Source organism: Calidris pugnax, unplaced genomic scaffold, assembly GCF_001431845.1.
Source record: "Calidris pugnax isolate Ruff unplaced genomic scaffold, ASM143184v1 scaffold18, whole genome shotgun sequence".
NCBI classification, from domain to species: Eukaryota; Metazoa; Chordata; class Aves; order Charadriiformes; family Scolopacidae; genus Calidris; species Calidris pugnax.
The window spans coordinates 18,070,489-18,094,013 of NW_015090812.1; the positions used below are offsets into that span (position 1 = coordinate 18,070,489).

At 41.1% G+C, this 23,525-nt stretch overlaps 1 long non-coding RNA gene across 1 annotated transcript in view; it reads left to right on the forward strand.

Annotated features, from left to right (window-relative positions):
• LOC106886289 overlaps positions 1-15,060 on the forward strand; it is a 32,575-nt gene extending 17,515 nt beyond the window's left edge. The window contains exons 2-3 of the long non-coding RNA XR_001411622.1: positions 636-767; positions 14,968-15,060. This is a non-coding gene — a long non-coding RNA (uncharacterized LOC106886289). The remainder of the gene's footprint in view (positions 1-635; positions 768-14,967) is intronic.
• The last annotated feature ends 8,465 nt before the right edge of the window (positions 15,061-23,525 follow it).

Sequence of the window (23,525 nt, forward strand, 5' to 3'; positions counted from 1 at the left end):
AGGTGCGTTTGACTTCTCTGCTGCCAGTTACCCCCAGTCAACCACCAAAGGTTTCCCTGTCGTATTTGATCAGCAAACAATGAATATATTGGAAGGGTTTCCTTTTACCATGCAGAAGGCACTAAGGGAAGCTGTTTTGTCTAATTGCACATAGGTATTTCCTTACTAATTTTCTACTCCTCTTTAGTGGTGTGGCGAGCAAAACATACATTTCCACATAGAAAGCCTCTAAAGCCAAACCCTCCACCACTGACAACAAAATGAATTTGTCTGAGGTCTCTAACGGAACCACACGGAGAGCCTTCCCAACAGTTCTCTCTTCTGCTGTTATGTCTTACGGATACTAGAAAACAGTTGTGAAATCTTCCATTTAGCACTGAATTGTTTTACAGATGTGAAATTGAGTTACTTGAGTTTTCATAAAATTCCTGTAAAGCAAGTTCTGAACTTTTAAATATTAAATAACCTAACAGAAAATGAATATCAAACCATCGTGCATTAGGTAGAGGTACTGTTTACAAATGCCTTGTTCTAACCTATATGCATACATGTACTGCAAAAGCTACAGTGAAATCCACAGTGATTTCAATGCTACTGACAAAATCATAGGATCTTGTTGTTAATTCTTTCCATAGTGGTTCTTGCCAAGAGAAGATGACACTTCTGCTCCATGAAATGTAGTCTAAAGGTTGTTTGGGAAGCAGCAGGAAAACACCACGGGTGGAGCCATTTCCCTTTCAGCTTTAACAAGTACACAGCATCTCCAGGTAAGCAATTGTTTGTGTATGATGAGACCGTGTTGTTTTGTGAGCGGGTGCTGAAGGAAACCACTTCTTTCTGCTAAAAATACCAGTCAAACAAATCTCTGCAGTGCACTGGTCGAGGTGGATTTTCCCACCCTGTGCTTGCAGCAGAGCACAACGCCCCAAAGCCTCACCTAACAGCAGCCCTATGGGGTTCGAATGTTCTGATGAATCCAGGCAGAGAGAGAAGGGATCTGTTTGGTAACCAGAGTCTCTGTGGGCCAGTCCACCAAACTGAAATGAACCCACCAAAGAAGACATGTTTACAGGCGGCAGCAGCGTAACACGGGCTTTACAGGTTCTGCAGTGTCTCTTACTGACCTCCAGTAACTCATGGACCAGAGTGTTACGCTACAAGCTTGTTGATACAGTTTTAAGATGAGGAAAGAGTAAATAATTCATCTGAAGACTATAGCAAGGTCGTGTTAAACATTTTGGCAGATAGGCGCTGGATAGGATGCTGTCATGGTGGGTGGGCAGAGGCGCCTGCCCTGGCCCTGTGGGGGGCTGGGCGGTCCTGGGGGGCCACCTGCCCCGTGGGGAACAGGGCCATCACTCTGCAGGCAGCTGTGAGATTGGGTTTCTCTGTTGCTTTTGCACGGTTACTTGGTGTGGTTTGACTTGTGAGTCTAATTGAGAAAAATTTAGAATATTTATTTTTTTTTAAATATTTTTTTAATTTTTAGTTTATTTAATATTTCTTTTAAATAGCCACTTTATTCTACATTTGCCTTATATTTTAGTTTGAAACTGGCAGAAACTTTAGCAAAGCCTATTGAATACAGTGCCGTCTGCTGTGACAGCACATGTGTAACTGAAAGCATGGGCATTTTCCTGTTCCTCAAGATTATAAACAGAAACTTCTTCCCAGTATACCACTCCTATAAGGAATAGCATGTTTGAGCTGAAAATGACTGCTTTAGGGATGCTGGACTCACGCATCTGATCCCACACAAAGTTACAGACTTGCTATAAGTACTGGCTGGGAATTTTTGACCAATTTAATTCAGCAGCACATAGGCATACCTTGAATAATGACAGAGGCTTATGTCTTCATCACATAGTATCATCATTGTAAAAACAATTCTATCTATCTTTATATCTCTGTAGACAAACAAATACTTGAATTATCCCTCAAATGTATTTTTAGCATGGGCAAGTTGTTCTGGATTTTCTCCAGCTCATATGTAAAGTTTTTACTTTAGAACTTTTTTTACTGTGCTTTATTTCTGGAGAGCCAGCGGTCAGCAAGAAGAATGACTCCATGGTGACTTTTTTTAATAACAACTTTTTTGCAATGTCCTTTGCGATATTTTGGCCCAATTAATAATTAATTAACAAAACAAGTTGGGGGAAAACATTGAAAGGCTTCTATTTTAATTTGGACAATGCTAAAATGTGGTTGTTCCACTAACATCTCGGGTAGATGCTATTATTTAGGTATAATGCAATAACTGCCAAAGGTAGCACAGTTAATCCACATACAAGTGTTAGCTCCTGCCAACATAGGCCACTCAAAACATGCATGAAAAGGGACAAAAGTATTTTGTAGTGTGATAGTCAAAAAGGCACTTTATGGTGCACATCAATATTATTGTAGCTATTTGGGGTAGTAAAGTCGACGGGTTGATGTGGTGCTGGGAGGTATGGTTTAGTGATGATGCTCCTTGTTTGTTGTGTGGGTGTCTATTTTTGTCAGTTAGGTTGATGGTTGGACAAGATGATCTTTAAGGTCCCTTCCAACCTAGAAGATTCTGTGATTCTGTGATTTCTGGGGCAAGGGGAAAAGCAGTCTTTGTTTTGCTTAAGAGCATAGGCACACCAATCTCAAAACACATGTGTTGATGGAGCTTTGCAAATGAGGACATATTGGCCTAAGTATGTGGAGGAAACCCTAGCTTCCTAGTAGCCTCAGAGTTTGTTTGCTTTTACTTCCCCTCCAAGTAACTTGCTGGCAAATTCTACATAGCACCAAAGGCAAAAAAGACACTTCTTATTCCTGAGAGAAGCAAGGTACGATTTCTGTGACTTCTGTGGCAGGGGCACCCATTGGCCAAGAAGCTGTACCCTTGAGGTGCTGCACCTGCCGACTGCAGGAAAACGGGGCTGAGGTTGTCCAGAAAGAGATACCCTTCTCCAGGACTTAATGCAATCCAAGTGCTCTGTGTGAGCCAATGCACGCGGGATGCAGGAACAACCACAAAAGCATGGATTAAGGGCAAAGAACAAATTTAATCTCAATACCTCATGGATCGGGGAACCTCTAAAGCAGTACCTGGGCAGAGGCAGGCAAGCAGGGGATGCAGGCACCACAGAGTGAGAGTCCTTATTAGCAGGAAAGTCCTTGTTAGCAAGGGAGTGAGGGAGCGAGAGAGCTTCCACTTGCTGTTTGGGCCTGTATTTCAAGGATTCTGGCAGGCAGAGCCTTCTGCTGTGCTTTGATCTCTTCAATAGCAGTGCAAGAATCTCAGGGTGTTTCATAAGGTGCCCCTGAGTCCATCCCAGGATTATGTTATCTAAGTGCAGATGTTCTACTTGTTGAGCACACAAAACTAAGCAACAATTAGTGTGATAGATGTGTTTTCTGGCACCCTGCATGTGAATTGCTTGAGCATATTTACAGTCCTCCTCTCCAATCTTCCGTTACTTTCCCACAGCTCTTTGGGAGAGTTGCTCCAGGAGAAATGCAATGCTGGAGGCTCTCAGTGAGGCACGTTCGCGTTGCGGTGGGTTGTACAACACAGGATATTACTGATACAGAGTTGTACACAGTGCAGACCATTGGGTGCTGAGGTATGCTGAAGATGCTGATGTCATTCCAGGACATTGTTCAAGAAATAGAAAATATTATTTAAAATGTGGTAAAAGTAGATGGCATGCAAGTGAATTGTGATGCGTTGAGGTGAAAATGTGATAAACTACTCTTAGCCTTTGACAATACTCTGTGCCACTTCAATTCTTGGAAAAAATGATAAGCTTCTGAGAAAATAATAAGAAAAACAGAAGAAAACACAAGCCTATCTTTCATCTGCTTCCATCTCTTTAGTTCACAGAAGCGAATGCTGCACAGGAGTGAGAGGCAGAGGGTAAAGGGGGATTGAGGTGGGAAGGATTGTAATTATACTGAGAATACAGGATATGATCAAGTAAGATAATAATCAAGATTAAAGAAGAAAGAATACTTTATATAAAGCTTAAAGGGGAAGAAATTGGTATGTTGCAAAACAAGAGAAGAATAAATAATTGTTATTTATGTTATGTCTATAGTATTCCCCCTGGAATTATATACATATAATATAAATATAAAATAGATAAAGTGTATTAGTCTTTCCAGTAGGACTGCAGCAAGACTGTTGCTAAGGGATGAGCTGCCAGAATAATAATGAAGACTGTTGCTGTATGTTCTCCTAAAACAAAGAGGATTTTTGTTTGTTTCTTTTTAAGAGGAATTTTACTAGTGTGATACGAATAAGGAAGTTTTGAGAAGAACTGTTGTTTTAGAACAATCATTGCAGGCTAACATGAGCATGTTGAAGGCAGAATTAACAATTATGGTGTAGCAGTTAGATGTGAACTACTACCAACATTCAAGCTGACTGCTAGCAGAAATACCAGGGTAGTTAGAGGCGCATTACCAGTTTCTTCTCCCCTGTTTCCAGCTTTTGGAAGGAGGGTGGAATGGCAGGAGGAGACAGCAGTACTACTGAAAATGACAGAAAAAAATAACTTGATGAAAATGATTCCAAGAGATGTATAGAACCTGGAAAGACCTAAAGGGCGTATTCCTAATCAATAACAACTTCAAAATACAAACAGTGCGAAAGACAAAGGAATTATTCACCATCTGAGATGGAGACAAGAAAGAGAGCCTGAGGTAAATGCAGAAAAAGCTTAGGATAAGTATTAAGCAAAATTCTCAATAATATGATTTGCCCCTGAAACTGTGGCTGTGCTCTATAATGTGCAATGTTTTTATAAAATGCAGAATTGACTCTTGAATGTATTTGGAAAAAAGATCGTGTCACAGCAATACACTGAGGTTCTCCATCAGCCTGTGCTCAAACTCTGCTCAGAGATGCTTCTGTAGGATATCTCTGCAGGATAATGTTTCTCCTTACAAGGTAAGGAGGAAAGCTTATCCCTTTCCAGTGAAGAGCAGGATCATTTTTTGGAGATGCCGTTGAGTGTGGCATATTAAATACATACCTCAAATTTGGAATAACATGCTTTTTATGCAGGATTTGAGGAACATTCTTCCTGCAGTGATGGGCTTTGTGTGATGCACCTGGTGGAGGCTGTGAGACTTCTACTGAAATGCACTGGAAAGATGCTGTGCTGTGTTAGACAAAAAGGTTAGGTAAAATCTGGGATTCATAGGTTTAAAGATAGGCAAAATGAGTAGGCTGTGAAATATGATCCTTTTTTCTTTTCCTTCTAACATGTTAGTTTCAGTGTTTTCAGAGAAATCCTTTCCTGGGCTGTTTCATTCATAAAACAAATTAGTGGTGATGCACATGATATGTAGAGTGGAAGAGACATCTAAGAATAAATAAAAAATCTGTTTTCTTAGCTGATATCAGCAGATGCTGACCCACATCATGTGACTTTCTTTAACCTAATATAATGCTCTGTGTTTAGGGTCATAGAACAAGGACCTGTCCTGGAGGAATTGCTTTTTTTTTTTTCCACAAGGAAGAGTGTGAAGAAGTTAGGAAAAATATTGGTTGCTATTTGAAGGGCTATTTTCTGTTCCTTTCTTATATATTGCCTATTTGGGATGGAAGGCCCCATGCTGCACTTCTGTGGTGGTATGTGGAGGGGAGCAGGCAGGAGTGAGGGGGAGAAGCAGCTGCTGTGCAGTATGACTTTTATCCTGGAAAGTGTCAGCCTCTGCAGTAGATTTACAGGAGCTCTGCTTCATGTTGCAGTGTAGGGAGTTGCCAGGAGAGGGGGGCAAATGGGGGAAAGTGAGGTTTGGTTTATAAAGCAGGCTCGCCCCTTGAGTGAGGAGCATCAGTGATGTATCAGTGACTGTACCAGGCTTTCAGGTACACAAGATGTGGCTGTAGGGCTGTACATCCTCAACTGCATGTTAAAGATTAAGGAAAGGGTCCAAGAGCCTAAACTGCCAGTCTCCCTGCATGTATTCCTGTGGGCGTCGGCCTGTGCCACGGGTTCGGGTGATGCTGTTTCTTGTTCAACACAACCATCGGTTTCTTGGAGTACCTGCCTTTTGCTCGCACCATGATTAAATTGTACAGGGAGAACACATGTTTCTCAAATCTCCCTGCAGCCCTTTGGATATGACTGTGTTTTAAGTTTGACAAGGGAAGTCGAGGGTGCACATGAAAGTGTGCAGTTCTGATTTTGTTCTTTTTGGTGCTTTCATATTACAAAGATCAATAATTTAGCACCTGTCAGGTGAAACCAGAAGATTAGTTGCATTAATTTTTGAATGCTTGCATAGTGTAAGTTGATCTTACCTTGCCGAAATCCTGTTTGCAGCCCTGCCATGTGTTGTTGTTGAACTGTGTTGGCTAAACGTATGGCTTATAAAGCATTATATATGAATAGACATTGCTGTTATAACAGGAAGCAGGGAAGAAGGGGAATCGTCAACAAACGGGTGGTTTGATCGGGATGGATGCTATTTAGGTTTGGGCTGTTCATTAGATTTGCTTTTTCACCCAAAATAATGTGGGTTTTTGTTGTTGTTGCTTTTCTTCTCAAATACACCCTCTGCTCTTGGTTTGGCTCATCACCTATACATACAGCACGGAGCTTTAGGGTGATTTCCAGTGCTCTCCAAAAGGCCAGTAAGCCCTTACTCAGCTTTGTGTGACTGCCAGTGCTTCCAGTAAATGACAGGGGTGCAGAAATGCCATGCTAATATTCTGGTGGGGTACGTTTTTGGCTGAACCTGGAGCAAGTGCTCCTGCTTGTCCTGGGTGCCTTGCTGCAGCAGCACTGCAGTGGCTGAGGCACTTTGTGGCTCTGCTCTCAGTGCTTGGTGGGTCCTAGCCACCTCCTGCTCCTACCACGCTGCCCCAAAGGGGAACATGGTCTCCAGTGCCCACAACTCCTCCCAGCTGGCTGCCGGGGTCCCTGCGTGTGGGTCTGGGCTCATCTGGTGGGCGCCTGGCACTGAAGAGCACTTGCTGTGGGAGGGGAGCGATGCCTGCCCAGCGTTATCCAACAGTGGTGCAGAGGTTCTTCAGATATGCATTTTGCTCCATTACCTCTTTGCAAACACTATGCCTAGTGGATATTATAGTGTCACCTAAAATGTTGCTTACTTACATTATTCTGAAAAAATGCTGGTAATAATCACCTAGCAGCAGGCAGCGGTTCCCTCTGTGTTCAGAGGCATCAATTGCCCGCTGCAGCGCTGCTCTCGTCGACAGCTCAGGAACTGCCTTAGCTTCACGGTGGTGCTCTCTGTGCTACCATGAATATATAAATGTAATTCTCTGATCACATCTCTCATTTGTGCATTGATTTTGAACTAATGATGAGTTTGTGTGTGCATACCTGGGAAAAAAACATTATGTGCTAGAATTCCTCCTCTGTTTCGGATTGTATAGCTCAGGGCTGTCATGGAGGTACTGCATGTAGCACTGCTGCTGTGCATGGATTTTTATGAAATCCTTGGAAAGATTTTAATTAAAACTTTTCTAGATTTCATCTTCTATAGGAACAGGTTTTTATAGATTCTACCCATGGGGTATTGTTTATCCAATTTAAGGTATTTAAATGCAGAATATTATTCTGGTGTATTTATTCTGTGGCAATCTAGACTTAATTCTTTTCCCAAGCAGTTTACCATTATGTGGAGCAGATGCAGTGTACATCCTGTGACTGCTATGGGAGATGAGACTGAAGTGAGTTTGACTCTGCTACCCTATGTCAAAAGCCTGCAGACAACTTGGCCTTGCTGTGTCTAAGTATTTCTTATAGTTCTATTAAAACACTTCCATATATATCGCTGTCATTTATCTTATTTGATACTTAACCAAATATATTTTTCTCCTTGAGACTTTCCCCAGTTCTGATCACTGCACTTTTATTTGGTTTGTCCATATAAGCTATTCTCTCCATCTTTATTGCTTGCTTGCTTGCAGGGCTTGTTTATGAACTGAATATTGTGGTGTTCCCAGGTGTTGCTGCAAGTGTAACATGAGGGCACATCTCTTGCACTGCCATTGCACCAGCACACAGATTCCCCAAGTTTCTCAGTGTGCAAATCACAGCAGATAATCCATCCAAACCATGAAGCTACCTGTGCTGGTGCTGTGACAAAAACACTCATCACTCTCCTGTGCTGGAAATCCCCTTGTGAGACCCAGTTACCCACAGCTTTTTCCCCATACATCATCATGGTTTTGTAGTCTCCTCTGCTTCAGGGAATCTCTCACCACAAACCCAATTGACTTTTCTTACTGATAACTGAGCCACAGCAAATTTCTTACTTGAGCAATTCTGTTCACTCACAAGATATGACCAGTCCTTTTCCTCAGACCCCAATCAATGCCTTCTCCTTTGATTTTCTTCTACTTTCTACCTTACAGTTATTTGTTTGTGCAGCCAGATTCCCAGGTTATTCCTCACCCTGTTCAAAGAGATCAGGATTGCACCTCTCCTGTGCAGGATGTCTCTTAAAGTCAGAAGCATTGTCTTTGAAGAAAATTCAGACCTTATGTTTTTGCAGACCCTTTCCCATGCCAGAGGCTAATCCTGCGCAGGCACTCTTGGCTTGGTCCAGTCTGTTTCCATTTCCATCAGACTCTTTCCACTCTTACTGAGCTCCAGCCTTTGGTGGGCTCCGTCAATCCCTGAATCTCCCTCCAGCCTTTGCAAGCAGGTGGGCAGGTCCTGCGGGGACCCACGTGCGGGACCGTGCTGGCTGCAAATTCCCTGCAGGGAAGTGACCGGAGCGGCTCCTGGTATGCATCTAATTTTGAACTTGTGTGCTTTTGAGTTGCACTGTACAAAGCCATACAATAGCTCCTAATACTAACAATATAATTTCCCCCTCTTAGTTTTCATTTTCTAGTATGGCGCTCGTTCTGTATTGTTATTCATTTTATGTACCCTTTATCATATTTTTCAGTAAATCCCCAGCAGACACGAAGCAGTGGGGTGTGTTTGCAGTGCTACAGCTACCAGGGCTTGGCAAAATAGCAGTGTAAAAATCATTTGCATTAGAGCTAATAAAGACAGCTGGAATGGACCCTAAAATATGTTCAATAAACCAATAAGAGTAACTGCTGATTATACTCCTACTTTAGAAAAAGTAACTGGTTTTCATTCAATGTTTAGAGTAGTGTAATTGTGTGGTGTAGTATTTTACCCACAATTTAAATCTAATATAATGGTCAATGCCTGCCTTTAAATGCTGACAGTTTGCTAACAATTTCCAATCTCGTGCCTCATGCATTTTATTTCCTCCATATAAGGGTTGGGTGAATGTCTCGCCATGTAGTTTGCTGTAACTCCTGGTAAATGCTGATTCTTTTATTGTTACCATTATAGCAATCACTTTGGGCAATAAAGGCACGTTGGGGTTTTTTTCACCCCAATTTCTGTATTCCTGTATTCAAGGTTTTCCAGAAATCTTCTGGATGATTAGAGAGATCATACTTAGGAAAACAATTACATGAATTAACCAATTAATAGAATTATTTGAAAATGTAGATACTAACATGCTGCTGTAGATTTCCTCTCCATTTCTCCTTAGCAAGTTCAGCTTATGTATCCCATGGAAATGATTTATTTAAAATAGAAGTGTCAGACCTTGAGACAATAATATCCCACCAAATCTGCATGTCTTCAAAATATGTGCTTATTCTGAAACATGCACATATTGGCTTTCATAAAAGAACATGCCCGTTTTTTTCCTTGTTTGATGCGTGCCAGAAATTTTTATAAAGAGGATAACTGATAGACATTCTTAATAATAATGACAAATAAATAACATCTCTTTCCCACAATGCTTGACAATGCAAGGATTCTGTGCAGGATTATTATAGGCAAAAATAACAAGCAGAATTTGTCTGTACCCTGCACCATATGTGAAACAACAAATCAGACCATACTAAGTTCATTTAGCCATATTTTACATCTTCTAGAACTGGAATTGTGTAGCCTACAAAACAATTTATATTTTATCTGTACCATCTAATTAATTAAATGGCCCCAGAGTACCAGACTCACAAATCTCGTTAATAGCTGAATACTGAAATAAAGGCTGTTCACCCCTACTAGAATAATATTTGCATATCTCCACCTGCGATGGGTAATAAGTACCTGCCACAAATCAGAATTATGAATTTTGTACGCCTAACAAAACCGCAGGGGAAATTATACCTCAGACATTCCATAATAATTGCAGCTAAGCTGTTTAGTGCCATCCACTTATTCTGCCTGAAGTGTTTAAAGCAGCAACAGTTGTAAATGAATTCAGGCACACATTCAAGAGAAAATGTTTTAAAAAGTTTTTCTGTCTTGCCATATGTAATTATCTTTATAGAAATGTTCAGCTACAAGTTATAACATGCTCACATTTAAAATTGCAAATTAAAAAGTAAGTTCCTCCGATTAAAGTACCTTTTATAAGAGTATTTTTTTAAACTTACGATGATGATATAGGAAACCACTTGGACTGTGTTTATCCCATTGGTCTCCCAGAATTGGTGATCCGGTCTATAAACAACCGCAGCGAGGGGCCTGCTTTTGCAGTGCTTCTTTCCCCAATAACGTGCGATTCCTGGGGGAGAGTTAACTGTTAAGGCTTGGACAGAAATATACTGCAGTGTAGATAGTCTTTCATAGGTCAGGGAATTGGGACATTAAAGTAGGCAGCAAGAGTTGCCTCCGGTTTGTTTATTTTCATGACAGGAATGGAAACTGCATATGGAGCAGAGCTGGGAGGAAGAGCGGTGAGATACTGTTGGTCCCAGTTTCTGGATGGGAGTGTAAAGGAATAGTAGTGCCCGAGTTTGTGCTTTATGTAGTGACTTGACTTCCAGAGAGCTCCAAAGCTCTTTATAATCATGAGTCCTGCTCAGTCACCCGAGTTAGGACAACTCTAGGAACTGGACCGTCCTTCCCTTCAGGGAATGCGGTGTGCTCCATGAATGTGGTTATGAACCCATGCTCCGGGTGTGTCTATCTGCCGCTTGTGGCACTATGTGACAGTTCCCAGTTTATCAGCGGAATCTGAGAGACCAGGGCACAGGCAGTGCTTTTGAAGCCATAGTATCCCACGGTCCGTGTTCTACCTCTGTCTCCAGATGAAGATATGGAGACATGGGACAGTGCAAAAACACAGGACAGCACCTGTCCCTGTGGGATCCTTGTTCTCAGCCTGCCTCTCTGCAGGAGCTGGTGGGGAAGAGGTCTTTGTTACTGTGAACGTGAGGGATTAGGCAGCAGACTGGTGACACCCTTGCTGCCTCTTGTGATTTGAATGCATGAATTGTTATATTACAGATTTTAGAGAAGGCAACAGACCAGCGAAAATAACTCCTCCTTCAGCCTGGTTCTCACTGAACATTGTGTGCTTTATGCCCCCTTTCAGTTTGCCTCTCCATAGCAGAGGAGAAAAGAGCCAAAACTGCAGTCTGAATGGTATTTGTGATGACTGAAATCAGCTCATAATTTTAAAGCCAGTCTTCTGATTTTGGGGACTTTTCTCTTAGTAATGCACAGCATGGGCAAACTTGGAGATGCCTAGAGGGGAGGGAGGCAGGGAAACCCAATTTCCATCACATCTGAAGGACAGAGGCAGCCCAGAAGGGGGCACAAGGTGGTAGAGGGGGACAGATCAGGGTGTCCCTGAGGAAACCACATCCTGGGGGGAGGCTGGTGGTTTGGGTAGGCATTCAAACGTACATGATTGTACAGACAGTCAAGCTCATCTCAGGGATAGGTTTAAGCTATTATAACACCAGCCACTGTAGCCTTGTATCATGAGAATATAATCTTGCTCTAACACTTGCTGCCCCTCCAGAAGAGGAGCAGGAGAAACGAGGAGAGGATTGGTGCTGAAGAGGTGGTGGTACCCTCTGCTGAGCTCCGCCAGCGACATGCAACCTCTGGGGAAGGAGGCCCCATGGCACTGCGGCTCCTGTGCCTATAAATGTCCACATCTGTATGCCACGAGGGTAGCAGTCATTTTGCAAGTGTTCTAGTAAAGGACTAAAAAATAATTAGAATTTATATATGTTCAAAAGGAAGGGGCACAGTGCAGCAAGTCACTAGGAGGTGATTAAGTCAGGTTGTCTGGCTCTGCCTAGACTGACAGCAGTGAGTCTGAGGATTTAGGAAAATAGCTGATAGCCTATTACCATGATGAAGTGTAGCTTAAAACTACATTTTATATTTTAGAGGACTAACAGAGGAGGTCCCTATGGATTTTTTTTCATATTACATAAAATGGCTATAGAAGCTGAACCATAATCTCTCGCTAACTTACACATTAGCCCAGGGCAATAAGGATGTTTTTATTGGAGGCAGATTTCATGAAAAGTTGTTCGGTTTCATCTCTGAATATTGTACTATGCTGAAGGCATTTAAGTATCCTGTTGGGACACTCTGTCCTCGAAAGCAGTTACTCTTAAAAGGACAGTGAGGTCATTGGAAAAGCTCTCCTTTCTGCTGGAGTGCCACAGGATCCTGCCCTTTCCCCTCTGCTTGTCTCCTGCTCTTTTGCCTTAGCTGAAAACAGAGGCCAACACATGGTTTCAGACTGCAATCCCTGCTTGCCCTCTGATGGATCCTGATCCGACAGCCGAAAATGCTGAAAGGGAGGCCCTGTCCTCCTGCCTGCTTCAACAAGCCTTGCCAAGTCCTCTTTCCTCATTCTCTGCCAGCGGTGCATCATCCTGCCTCCCTCCAGCAAGGTTGCAGGTCTGCTCTTCACTTCACACCACTTTCCTGGGCTGTTCCCAAAACCAGCAGGCTGGTTCTCTGCCGTAAACTGCCACTTTTCCTGTACTGGCTGGAAGCAATTAAAATGCTTGCCCCAGCTCCCATCATCTTATCTTGATTTTTCACAACATCCGTTTCTCTAATCTTGACAAAGGCAGCACTAGTTACCTCTACCCATCCGGAGCATTGTGGCAACCGTCCTTTCCCTCACAGCTCACACCAGCCAGGCTGCCTCTCTGTATGCACCTCTCCCTGCTAATTCCCTTGATTTCACAGATAGCGTAACCTGCTTGTCGTCAGGCCTCTTCCACCCATCACTCGGTATCAGCCTGCGACCGTTTCTTGGCACTTGCTATCATTACAGGCTGGTTGATTTTCTATCAAGCCCTTCATGCCTTCTCCTATTCCTGAGCTTTCTTTCCCTTCAGTTGGCTGCAGTGCCTCATAAATATCCATAAACCTGGCTTCCAGCTGCGATTGGGCCCTGCGTGTTTGACTCTGTGGCTTGTACGTTTGGAGGACTATTGGCAGTTCCAGTGTCCACTCTGCCTCTTCTTTGGTCCCTGCTACCCTGCAGATGCTCCACCTCTCCTGGATTTTGCTGTCCCGTTTGGTTCTTGTAGAAGCTCAAATACATACAAAAGGTGGGAGAATGTTTTCTCTAATGCCAGAGTTTAAAGTCTAGACTAGACCGCTAGTGGCTAATAGCATCGGAAAACGCTCATTGTACTGCTATGTAAATGCAGCAGTGCATGGCCTTAGCATTGGTGTTACTTGGGCTTAGTCCCTTTCCAGCTGTATTTGTATCAGCTTGCCTCTGTCTGGAAGGCAGATGAGGAGTTCGTGTTAGTGGTTTCTTTCCATAAACTATTATGCAGAGGATAATCTCTGACTGATGAGGTTGTGCCCCGCTACCTTACAAAGAAACACGTGTGTCTCCTAGATTTAAACCTAAGGCCATATTTGGCAATCAGACAGCAGTTTCTCATTGATTATGACTGGCAGGGATTTTTATTATGCTTGTTTTTTTGTTTTATTTCCTTCATTTATCTAAATCTACCAAATATTTCTGTTTAATCTTTCAATCTATAAAAAGTACAGATTTCATCTTATATGATGCTTTAGTATGTATGATAAAAAGGCGCTTTTCCCTTTACCTTGCACTTTCCATTCATATTGTAATTTTTTTGTTCAAGCTTAAGCAGTCCACATTTCATTAAAAAACCCCACACTATTCATATTTCTTTCATCCCTATAAGATGGTAAAAGCAATGTTGCTTTGATGAAATTTGGCAGGTAAGAGGATCTAGTTGAATCATCTCAAACCCCTGGAGTTTTGGGCCTCCAGCTATTATGGTAGAGCAGCTATGAGTATTCAAAAATTGGTCCTTTGTTTGCACTGAATTTCCAAGCCATCTGTAGCACACAAAAGCCACAGCTCTCTTTATAGTTCAGAATGAATATTTAAAAGTTCAGTTTTAGATTTTTATTTGTACCACTTCAGATCTCTCTATCCCATCTGTCTTGTGTCTCAGAGCAATTGCATTAAACTGTACTTGGCAAAGTCAGAACTTGGTCCTCAAATTGAAGGTAAACCCTGGTTCCTTTTCATATGGTACTGCAGAGTATGCACATGCGTGATCAGGATCTGCACAGGGGACTGATAACATATGGTTTTATTTATTCACATGCTGTAAATTATTATTAAAATATTAACAAGAAGCTGCAAATATCAGGTAATCCAGTCTTAACCTTGAGGCACACTGTTGTAGCATTGCAGAAAAAAGCAAACATCTGGATGAGCACTTCTGGCTCTGGATGGATGTATCATGGTGGAGGAGTGTGGCACCCTGGAGTGGCTGGTAGCACCCATCCCAGCCTGGGCTGCCCCTACATCGGGAAGCCGCCCTCAGACTGGTGTCCTGAGCCTCCGCTTCCACAGATGCCCTCAGGGAAAGGGAAGGGGTGGTGACAGGGGCTGGTACAGAGGATGCTGTAGGGAAAGGGGATGGAACTGCTCACTTCAGACAGTATTGGCATATTCATTCATGTTTGTGTATATTTCATGGAAAATTTAGCAAAAGAAAACAGGGCATCTTTAAATTAAAGGAAAATAACTCCTTGTGGTAATTTACCGTGTTAGAGTATCATCACCTGCTTGAATCAGATGCAGTATTTTGTCTCTAAACCTTAGCTGCATCTGTCAGCAACAGTCTTTTCTGTGTTTAAACAGATACCTGAAGTCACCTATTCTGAGTCAGGGGTATGAGAAGAGAAGCACTGTATCTTTCATAAAAAGTGAGCATCACCTACCTCTCATTAAAGCATTCTTCAGTTCAGGTAAATTATTCATCCTTCTTTTTGTGCCCTGTCCTGAGTTGTAGAGGGATGTTTGTTGAGGTGTAAATGAATCACTGCCCTTAGTGGAGATCTTCTCTTTAATATTTTTTCTTTAGAAATGTATGAATGTGTATGTTCATATCTATATGTATTTACATGTGTATCTCCATCCCTTTCTGGAAAAAACAAGCAAAATATGTATGTTAATGTGTTCTACTATGAAAACCTCCTCTATGTCAACAAGATTTAAATATAAAAAACATAGTAGTTCACCATGTGTGAAATCCATTCTAATGGCTGTGTTGTCTTCATATGAAGTTAGATGAATGAAGACTATGGTATGAACTGGGATCCTGGGATTAACTGTAAAGTGGAGCTTGTAAAACCAACAGTTTATGGTCTTAAAAGTAAATTATATATTGTCATCAGCTAAACTTAGAAGGGCAAGAATTATTCAGGTTATTGTACTGAAAATGAAAAATAATGAAAAATAGAATACAAGAAATTCTGGAGTATTTAATAGTAATATAAAGTAGATTCTTATAGCTATTGAGAGAGATCATTAAAAAAAGCTGTGTGTGTTCTGGTAGGTGTGTGTTTTTAACATTTCTTACCCAGGTCTTCTATGAGGCCAGATTCTTGCTACTCTAATTGCACTGTAATGAAATCTCTAAGTGGAAAACATAATGGAGCCTCAGACCAAGTCTTACGAAGGAAACATGCTAAAAAACAAAGATGACAACAAAAAAGTCTTTGTCTGGGGAGCTCTGTACCCTTTAGGCTCAGCTGTCCTATCTTGCCCTGTTGGAAAGGCCTGAGCTCCCCGGTGAGCAGCCAGGGCTCTGGCAGCATCTGGCAGCCTTTGGTCTGACTAATAATACTTAGAAGTCTCTAGGGTTGCCTGTAGTCTCAGGAATTATATATATTTTTCCATTTATTCTTTTATAAAACCTTTGTTCTTTTCATAGAGATATGTGGCTGATCCATTGTAAATCTTTGTTCTATATGGTATTTTTAATCCTTTTCCTTTGTGTGTATAAAAAGCTGCATATTTCTTGTGTTTTGCCTATCTTTATCCTCAGCAGTGAAGCTCCTTCCATGGCAGAAAGTCAGTGGAGTGGGATGCCCTCTTCTGCCTGGCTGCAGCCTGCACATTTGTGCAGCAGTCCAGGCCTGTTCACCACCTTCTGCTCCGTAGTGCATTTAAGTATCAAGATTGATTTGGTTCTAGTCCCAAGATTTCTAAAAACTGAAACATGGACTGAGGTACCAAAGCGCATCCAAAAAATAATGAATGCATTGAAGATTTGACTGGCCTCAAAAAACCTTTCTCACAGTCTAAATTCTGCAAGAGAATTATTTTTTAGGCATTTCAAGATTGATTTAGAAATCCAGTCTTTTGGATCCAGCCCCACAGTCCTATAGGTACACAGTGGGACTCTAAGCTGTAGTCTCTCTAAGCAGACAGATGTTGAAGTAGGGCTCTTCTCATCTAGGTGTGTGTGTGCTCCCCTCTCCTGCCTCACACACCAGGAACATGCAGACAATAGCAGTGTTTTGCAGTGAGTTCATGCTGGCTGGTGGCATAATCCAGCTCCTTCAGTGTAAATCAAAAAAAATTTTGAAAATGTGTAGGTATCAGGTGCTATCAGAACAAGTATTTAAAAGTACAGCAGCTGTAGGATCCTAAGAGAACATCTAACCTGAATTTTTCAGTTAATCCTGCCTGTTTTGTTCTCTCCTTCAAAAAGTGAGACCTGTGGTTGGGGCTGCTGTGTGGCTGGGGTAAGAAAGCAAGCATGTTCCTCGGAGGGCTTTCCAAAATCATTACCTTGTGTAATTATTCTTTTAACATGAACTAGTGTAAGCTAGGGACCGGTTTCTTTAAGATATCTAATTCTGAAATATTCAGCACATTTTTCATTGTCAAATATGTTACATTGAATATCAAGCAGTGCACCCAGTTAGGACAAGAGGAGAAATATGGCTATCTGCTAAATCCCAAACCCCATGAGGTAACTGCTTTTCCTGCGCAGTCTTCAGCACCATGGTGCTTAGAGAAGGGCAGCTGTGGAGGGTGAGGCAGACCGTATTTTGGCTGTTTTGGTAGCCTGGGCTTTCTCCCGCAAAGCTCGAGTAACCTCCACCTGTGGAGGAGGATGTGCAGGAACGCGGGGTCCAGCTGGGCCAGGGCTACAGAGTAGGAGTGAGCTCAATGCTATTTTTTCAGTGTTTTGTCAGGCTGGCGCACACTCACTCCGAGTGTGTAATTGCACTCCCAAGCCTGGTGTGGTCTGTGCTAAGGGCTGGAAGCACAAAAGCTAAGGGAGAGAGCAAGGGCAAGGATGAAACCGCTCACTCCAGATTATTGGTGTATTTATTTTTTTCACTGTTGTAATTTGTGAATGGGCAGGGCAGAAACGCCATTCTGTGCGTGTCGCCTGAGCGACAGCTGGAGTCCCACACCAGCTAGGTGCTGCCAACCTGCCTCTTAATCCTTGTCCTGTGCTATCTCAAAATTAAGAGGATGAGAAGTGTAGTGACAAAGAGGTACACTTGAGGTCACAGCATTAAGGTCCAATGTAACTGCAGGATTTTTTCATTTTTATTTTTTACTGTTGTCTCCCTTGTATGGCATGACCGCTGTTTGGTGCTCTGTAGCCACAGTTTAAATGAATATTCATGTAAATTTTGAAAAGGAATAAGTGATAGATAGTGGGGGGTTGGTTGGTTGTGATTATGATTAACACTGAAAACAAGACCGTGCACCTCAAACCGCATGTGTGATTTTCACAGGCCAGTTTATGAAGTTGCAGAGAAAGAGGATGTTTAAATATTTACTCGTTTTCGCAAACCCAAAGAGGTTTTAGACCACATATTCACTGAACTTCCAGAATTCCATCAGTCTGCATGTATGCACTTGTTAGTCCTTAAACTAGTAAGATGTCATTAAAACATTCATTGACACAGCCGCTGTCTACTTTAGCTAGACCTTCAATATTACTAATTCAGGTCTTCCTGCATTTGCATGCAGCACATCAGCTACGTGGCTTTAATGCTGTTCTCTGTTTTGTTCTGCTGTCAGGTATTCAGCTCTAGTGTCTTCTTCACTGAAGAATTTCTATATTACAGCTCTGAATACAATCTGTTTTGTATGCTCCTGACTAGCTCTAGGATGTGAAAAAACCCTACTTTATATTCTACACTGGTTAATTTTTCATTTCTCTGGCACCTTGGTGAAAAGTAGTCAACACAGTTAACAATATACATTGTGCAACTATAAATATTTTATTGGATATATAATCTTCACAATTTACAAGTTTGATTTTTCTCTGGGAGTCTGAATAAATCTATAATTTTGAATATTTGGTGAAAACTAATTTTTTATAGTATATTACTCTATAATCACTATGAAAAGTATAGTAGGCTTTTTATTGGGAGCTATGACATTACTTCCACTTTTTTCCTAACGTTCCTAAACTCTAATAAAGCTATTTTATGGGGAGGGTAGTCTGGAGCAAGAAATATTGAGGTTTCATCCTGGGAACAGTATATAATTCATGTGCTAGTAAATTATAGTGTATCCCTTACACAAGATAACTTTAAGGAGGTTTGTAAAAATGTGTGTGTCTAAATGCTTATATATCTAGTTTATATATGAATTTGATGTACATTTGTTTGGGGGTTTTCTTGTGTTTTGTGGTTTGTTTTGTTGAAATTAATAGATTTCTTTATTTATGTCTAGCTTGTGGTTCCCATCCTTGTCTTACCCATTGTAATGAAGGAAAAAATTCTGTTCTCTTCTACTCCAGCATTTCCGCTCTACACCTACAGGTTTATGTTTCTGTTCATGGTTTTGTATACAGGAATGTAGTGCTGGAGATTGTTTGCTTTCTTTATATATTAATAGATTAGACTTTTACTGTTGCACACACCTAGAAACTGTACTTGATCCGGGAGACAAAAAGATAAATTACTCTGTACGCAGAGTATTGAACTCCTATCACTATATTGTGATATATTAATTCTTCTTTAATGTATTTATCCTCACTGTGTGCCTGTGAGATAGCGAGTCTAAGTCATACTTATCTCAAAGATGGGGGATTAAGTCACAAAAAACCCCTAAGCAACTTGACTAGGGCTGCACAGGATGTTTGTAGCAAAATAGTGAATGATCACAGCTCTGAGCAGTGATGTTAAGTATGGGATCAGTCACCCTCTGTTCCAAGGCTTCAGCTCTTGCCTCAGAAGCTACATTTTCACTTTGCTTAAATAAAATTCCAGTTGAAATAAACCAACAGTTATAAATGCAAGTATTGTAGTCTGCAAGCCAACAAAGGGATTTTAAATACTGTGTTACTGGATATGTAATTCCCCATCATTTTCCCCTGGTACTTTTGCTTTTTCAGAACTGTTGACCAAATCTCTTGATGGAGCACAGCAACATTGGTGCCTATTTGAATATAAACAAGATAATGAAGAGAAGATGTAGCAGCTGACGATTGTGGATGGGTTTCAAGCATGTAGAGAGAAAGATATTTTTATGTCATCCAAAGGATGAGCAAAAAAGGAGAAAACGAACAATGCATGTCAGAGAAAAGTTACACAGCGTAGCTGGCTGCATTTATGTTGGTGAATACTTTCCAGAGGGGGAAAATGGAAGCTCAGGTGCTCAAACAGCTTTGAAATTAGACTGGTGAATTTGTTCGGAAAACAATTTGTGATTAAAGCAGTTCTGTTCTGATTCTAATGTTTGTTTCCATGAACGAAACTCATATTTGGTAATACATTTGTTCCAAAACTGGTAACCTAAGTATTGATGCGTGTTTGCAAAATTGTGCTGTAGGTGCACAGATTAGCTCAAGGTTTAGAATTCCCTCTGGTAACAGGAACTATCAGTTGTTTCTCCCAGATGAAGATGAATGTGTTTACTGTTGACAAAATAGTCTTCTTTATTCTTGTAATGGAGAACTTTAATACTGCTTCTTTTAAATGTCATCCGCCTTCCCAATATCTTTCTTTTCCACCTTATCTGCTCTCAAAAACTCAAGACGAAGTAACCTTACGGAACACAAACAGTTCTTGAAGTTTCATTAACCTCCTCTTGCCTCTTTGTGTGCGCTTAGTGACTAGAAGATCTTTACAACCACTTTAAAAGTGATTATTGTTCTGACAGTATCCTCCGCGAGGCTTGCTGTCTTGCCATTGAACTGAATGGGCTGTGCACAGGACATTATCTTGTGTTTTAGCTGGGAACAGTAAGCTACAGATAAAGGAATTCAATCATCTCACTATGCTAAGTAGTACAATTTCTTTGATTTTAGACTTACGGATCTTTGTGTAAAACTCCTGTGGTTTCTTCGTCCTTAACTATTGCCTTTTTTGTCTCCCATCATCCTTTCCCAGTTCTTCTTTTCCCTTGTTTAAAGATATGGCTGTCACTGAGCTGCCCCTCGGTTATCATCAGCAAACCCACCTTTCAGAAAGATCTACCTTTTTGCCATGTCTGAAGTCAGTAAGGGTTAGCCTTGTCATCCTTTATGAGAGCCCCATCATTGACTATAACCCCATGGTTGACTGCAGTGTTATGCAGAACGAGGCAGGCTGCAAGGATGTCAGATGCAGTATTGAGTCTGTGCTTTGACAATTGGAAAAGACACCGAGAATGAGATTTCACAATCCCAGAAGACCTTCGAGAGATCAATGAATTCTGAGTAAGTGAACTAGTAAGTGAACTTCTGCTGGTATAAGGGCGAAATCAAATTAGATCCATCAGCTGTTTCTGTCCTGGATAGCCACTGTCTCCTAGAAATTATACAATAAAAAAGTAACTAAATCTGATGTATGAGACAGGGGATCAATGATATGTTAGGATAAATGCAATGTAGCAGTAAATCAACTACCTAAAATACAAACCATATTCTAAAAATCTTGCCAATAAATTTTCTATTTATGAAATTCATGAAAATTAGGACTCGGCAGACTGTTTGGGGAATAAATCTTGTTCAAAGTTCGCTTAGTAAACTAGCAACGTTACGAGTCTGAGCTTTGATACACTGATACGATACAGGCTCGTCACATTACAAGGCGGCATTCTGATGTGAAAACGCTTGTCTCATTATTAATAATTGACAGAGCACATGATGTTATTCACTACAGGAGCCTATTAACTGGGCATTGGCAGCAGGATACGGTTGCAGGGAATAGCCTGCTCTAAACATAAAGCAGGAGGCATCAACTAACCCATGTGGTTTCCATTCAGCTCTTGGGACAGCATCCCTTTGCTCCGATGGGAGTAGATTGCTGCGCTTAGCCTGGAGAACACTTTCTCAAAGCCTGTACCAGATCTTAGGGCTTCTCCACTATCCCAAATTTTGCATTTAAGGGAGGAATAGCTGCAGTTAGGACTGAAGTGGAGCCACTGACTATAACCAGCATTTATTAACTTGTCTTAAGGTATTGCAGAGAACGCCCACCAAGGACCAAAGTTGCTTGTGCTTGGGTATATGCTGATGTTCACTGAGGTAACACTGTCTTCCTCCTCTGTCTGATGTGCTGATGACAGGGATCGTGAAAGAGGCAGCTGAGTAGGATGTGGTGATAACTGTGGTTTGAGAAAGTTGAAGTCATAATTCATCACTCAGATCCAAATTATCAGCTTCATCCACACCTTAAGTTGCTATGTAAAAAGGCAAGAATCAGAATTTTTTTTTGTTTTTTTTTGGGTTTTTTTTTTTTTTTCCCTAAGAGAAAGAAATTATGTCCACAACTTAGATCTATGAGGTCCTTAATTGGTTCACAATCAATCTGCAATTGTTCTTGGTTCTTCAGGGACAAGAAAGCCTAAAATATCCTGGTTTATCATTAAAATTAACAGATTTATAGAATTTTGTAATCAGTATAGCCTGTTCTCCCAAGTGGCAGGCACTATTGATGATATGATTGCAAAAGCAGGGTTAGATGTACCAAACTGCTATATAGTAGCAAGGGTTCTGATATCAATATATCAGAACATTCTGTGCTAGGAGGGAACTTTGGAAGGGATGCGATCTTTTAATTTGGTGGGGGGAATGAGGCTTTCCTCATTCAGGTTAATCTTATTTATAAACTACTAACTTTATGTCAGTTAACTGGCAAGATGGAATTTTTTCCTAATAATAAAGCAGCAAGAGACTTGTAGACGTACTGAGTTACAGCATCTATGGCATCTCATTATGATGTAGCAAATAGTCCCTAGATACTATAGTATATTCAGACCAAAGATATTCTTCTTCGCTTCTGTTCTTAATTAGCGACTAAAAGATAAATAATTTTGCTGTCATTGCAGCACAATAACAATCAGGGTAAGGCAATGCCCAGTGAGCCTCGCCCTAAATCCTGTAGCACTAAATGTTGAAACAAACAAAAACCCCCACCCCCACTCCTTATTTTGATTTATTAACTTGAGATGAATGATTTGGCTGTCAAAGTCTGTCAGTGACATGCAATGAAAATAAAATCGGTGGCAGTGCCCTGTGTGTGAAGCCACTCATGGTATCTAGCCTTAGACATTAGCACTGAAGCTCCAATCCTATCCCGCTCCCCACCCCCATTCATTAGCTTTCTAAATCCTCCTGTCTTTGTAGAATCACTGCAGCAAGTTGAAAATGATATATGTAATGAAAAACCCTGTCTGCCTAGTGCAGAGAGGGTGGAGAAAAAGACTGTGCTTAGCAGTTGCTGATTCTAGCAACGATTAGTGCAGACTTTGTTAGGGAAGCTCATCAAGAGCAGAATATTAAGGCACAAAAGGGAAACTCATTGTTTCTAAAGATTTGCATCAGCCTTGCTGGTTTTGTTTCCTCTTTCAGTGCTATGACCGAATGCACTTAGACCCTTCAGTGAGAAAGAAATGCAAATGTCTTTGAGGCTTTGTTACTGTTCGGGGCTATTTTCAATATTATGCTATAAATACACCATTATCTTTTCAGTATGGGTACCTGAAAAGCAAGAAACCATACAGGTTCTGTTTCAAGCTCAGGCAAAGGCAGAGGGAACAGCACTGTGTTGTATTGTAATATGGTTCTTCTCAGTAAATGGTGGGTGTGGGAAAATACCAACAGATAAATATTTCTGAGGTTTTCTGAACTATGTACACACAACAATATGTTGGTTATTTAACAAATGTTTCATACTCTCCTGCAAGACACAAAAAGGATTTGATTTTTCAGAAGCACTGGATTTCACAGCACTAATCTAAGTCAATGACAGTGTGGGTGTTCGGCATCTCTGATGCCAAACTATAATTGTACTTGATAAGCCAGGGTAAGGAACCTAGATGTTTAAAAATCTTGTGCATAGTAGTGGACTCAAGCACAATTTGCCTCATAATGTTAAACAAAATTTATCCACAACTATACAACAGTGGCTGTTTTCTTGGTGGGAATGTAAATTTATTATAGTCCTAGATGT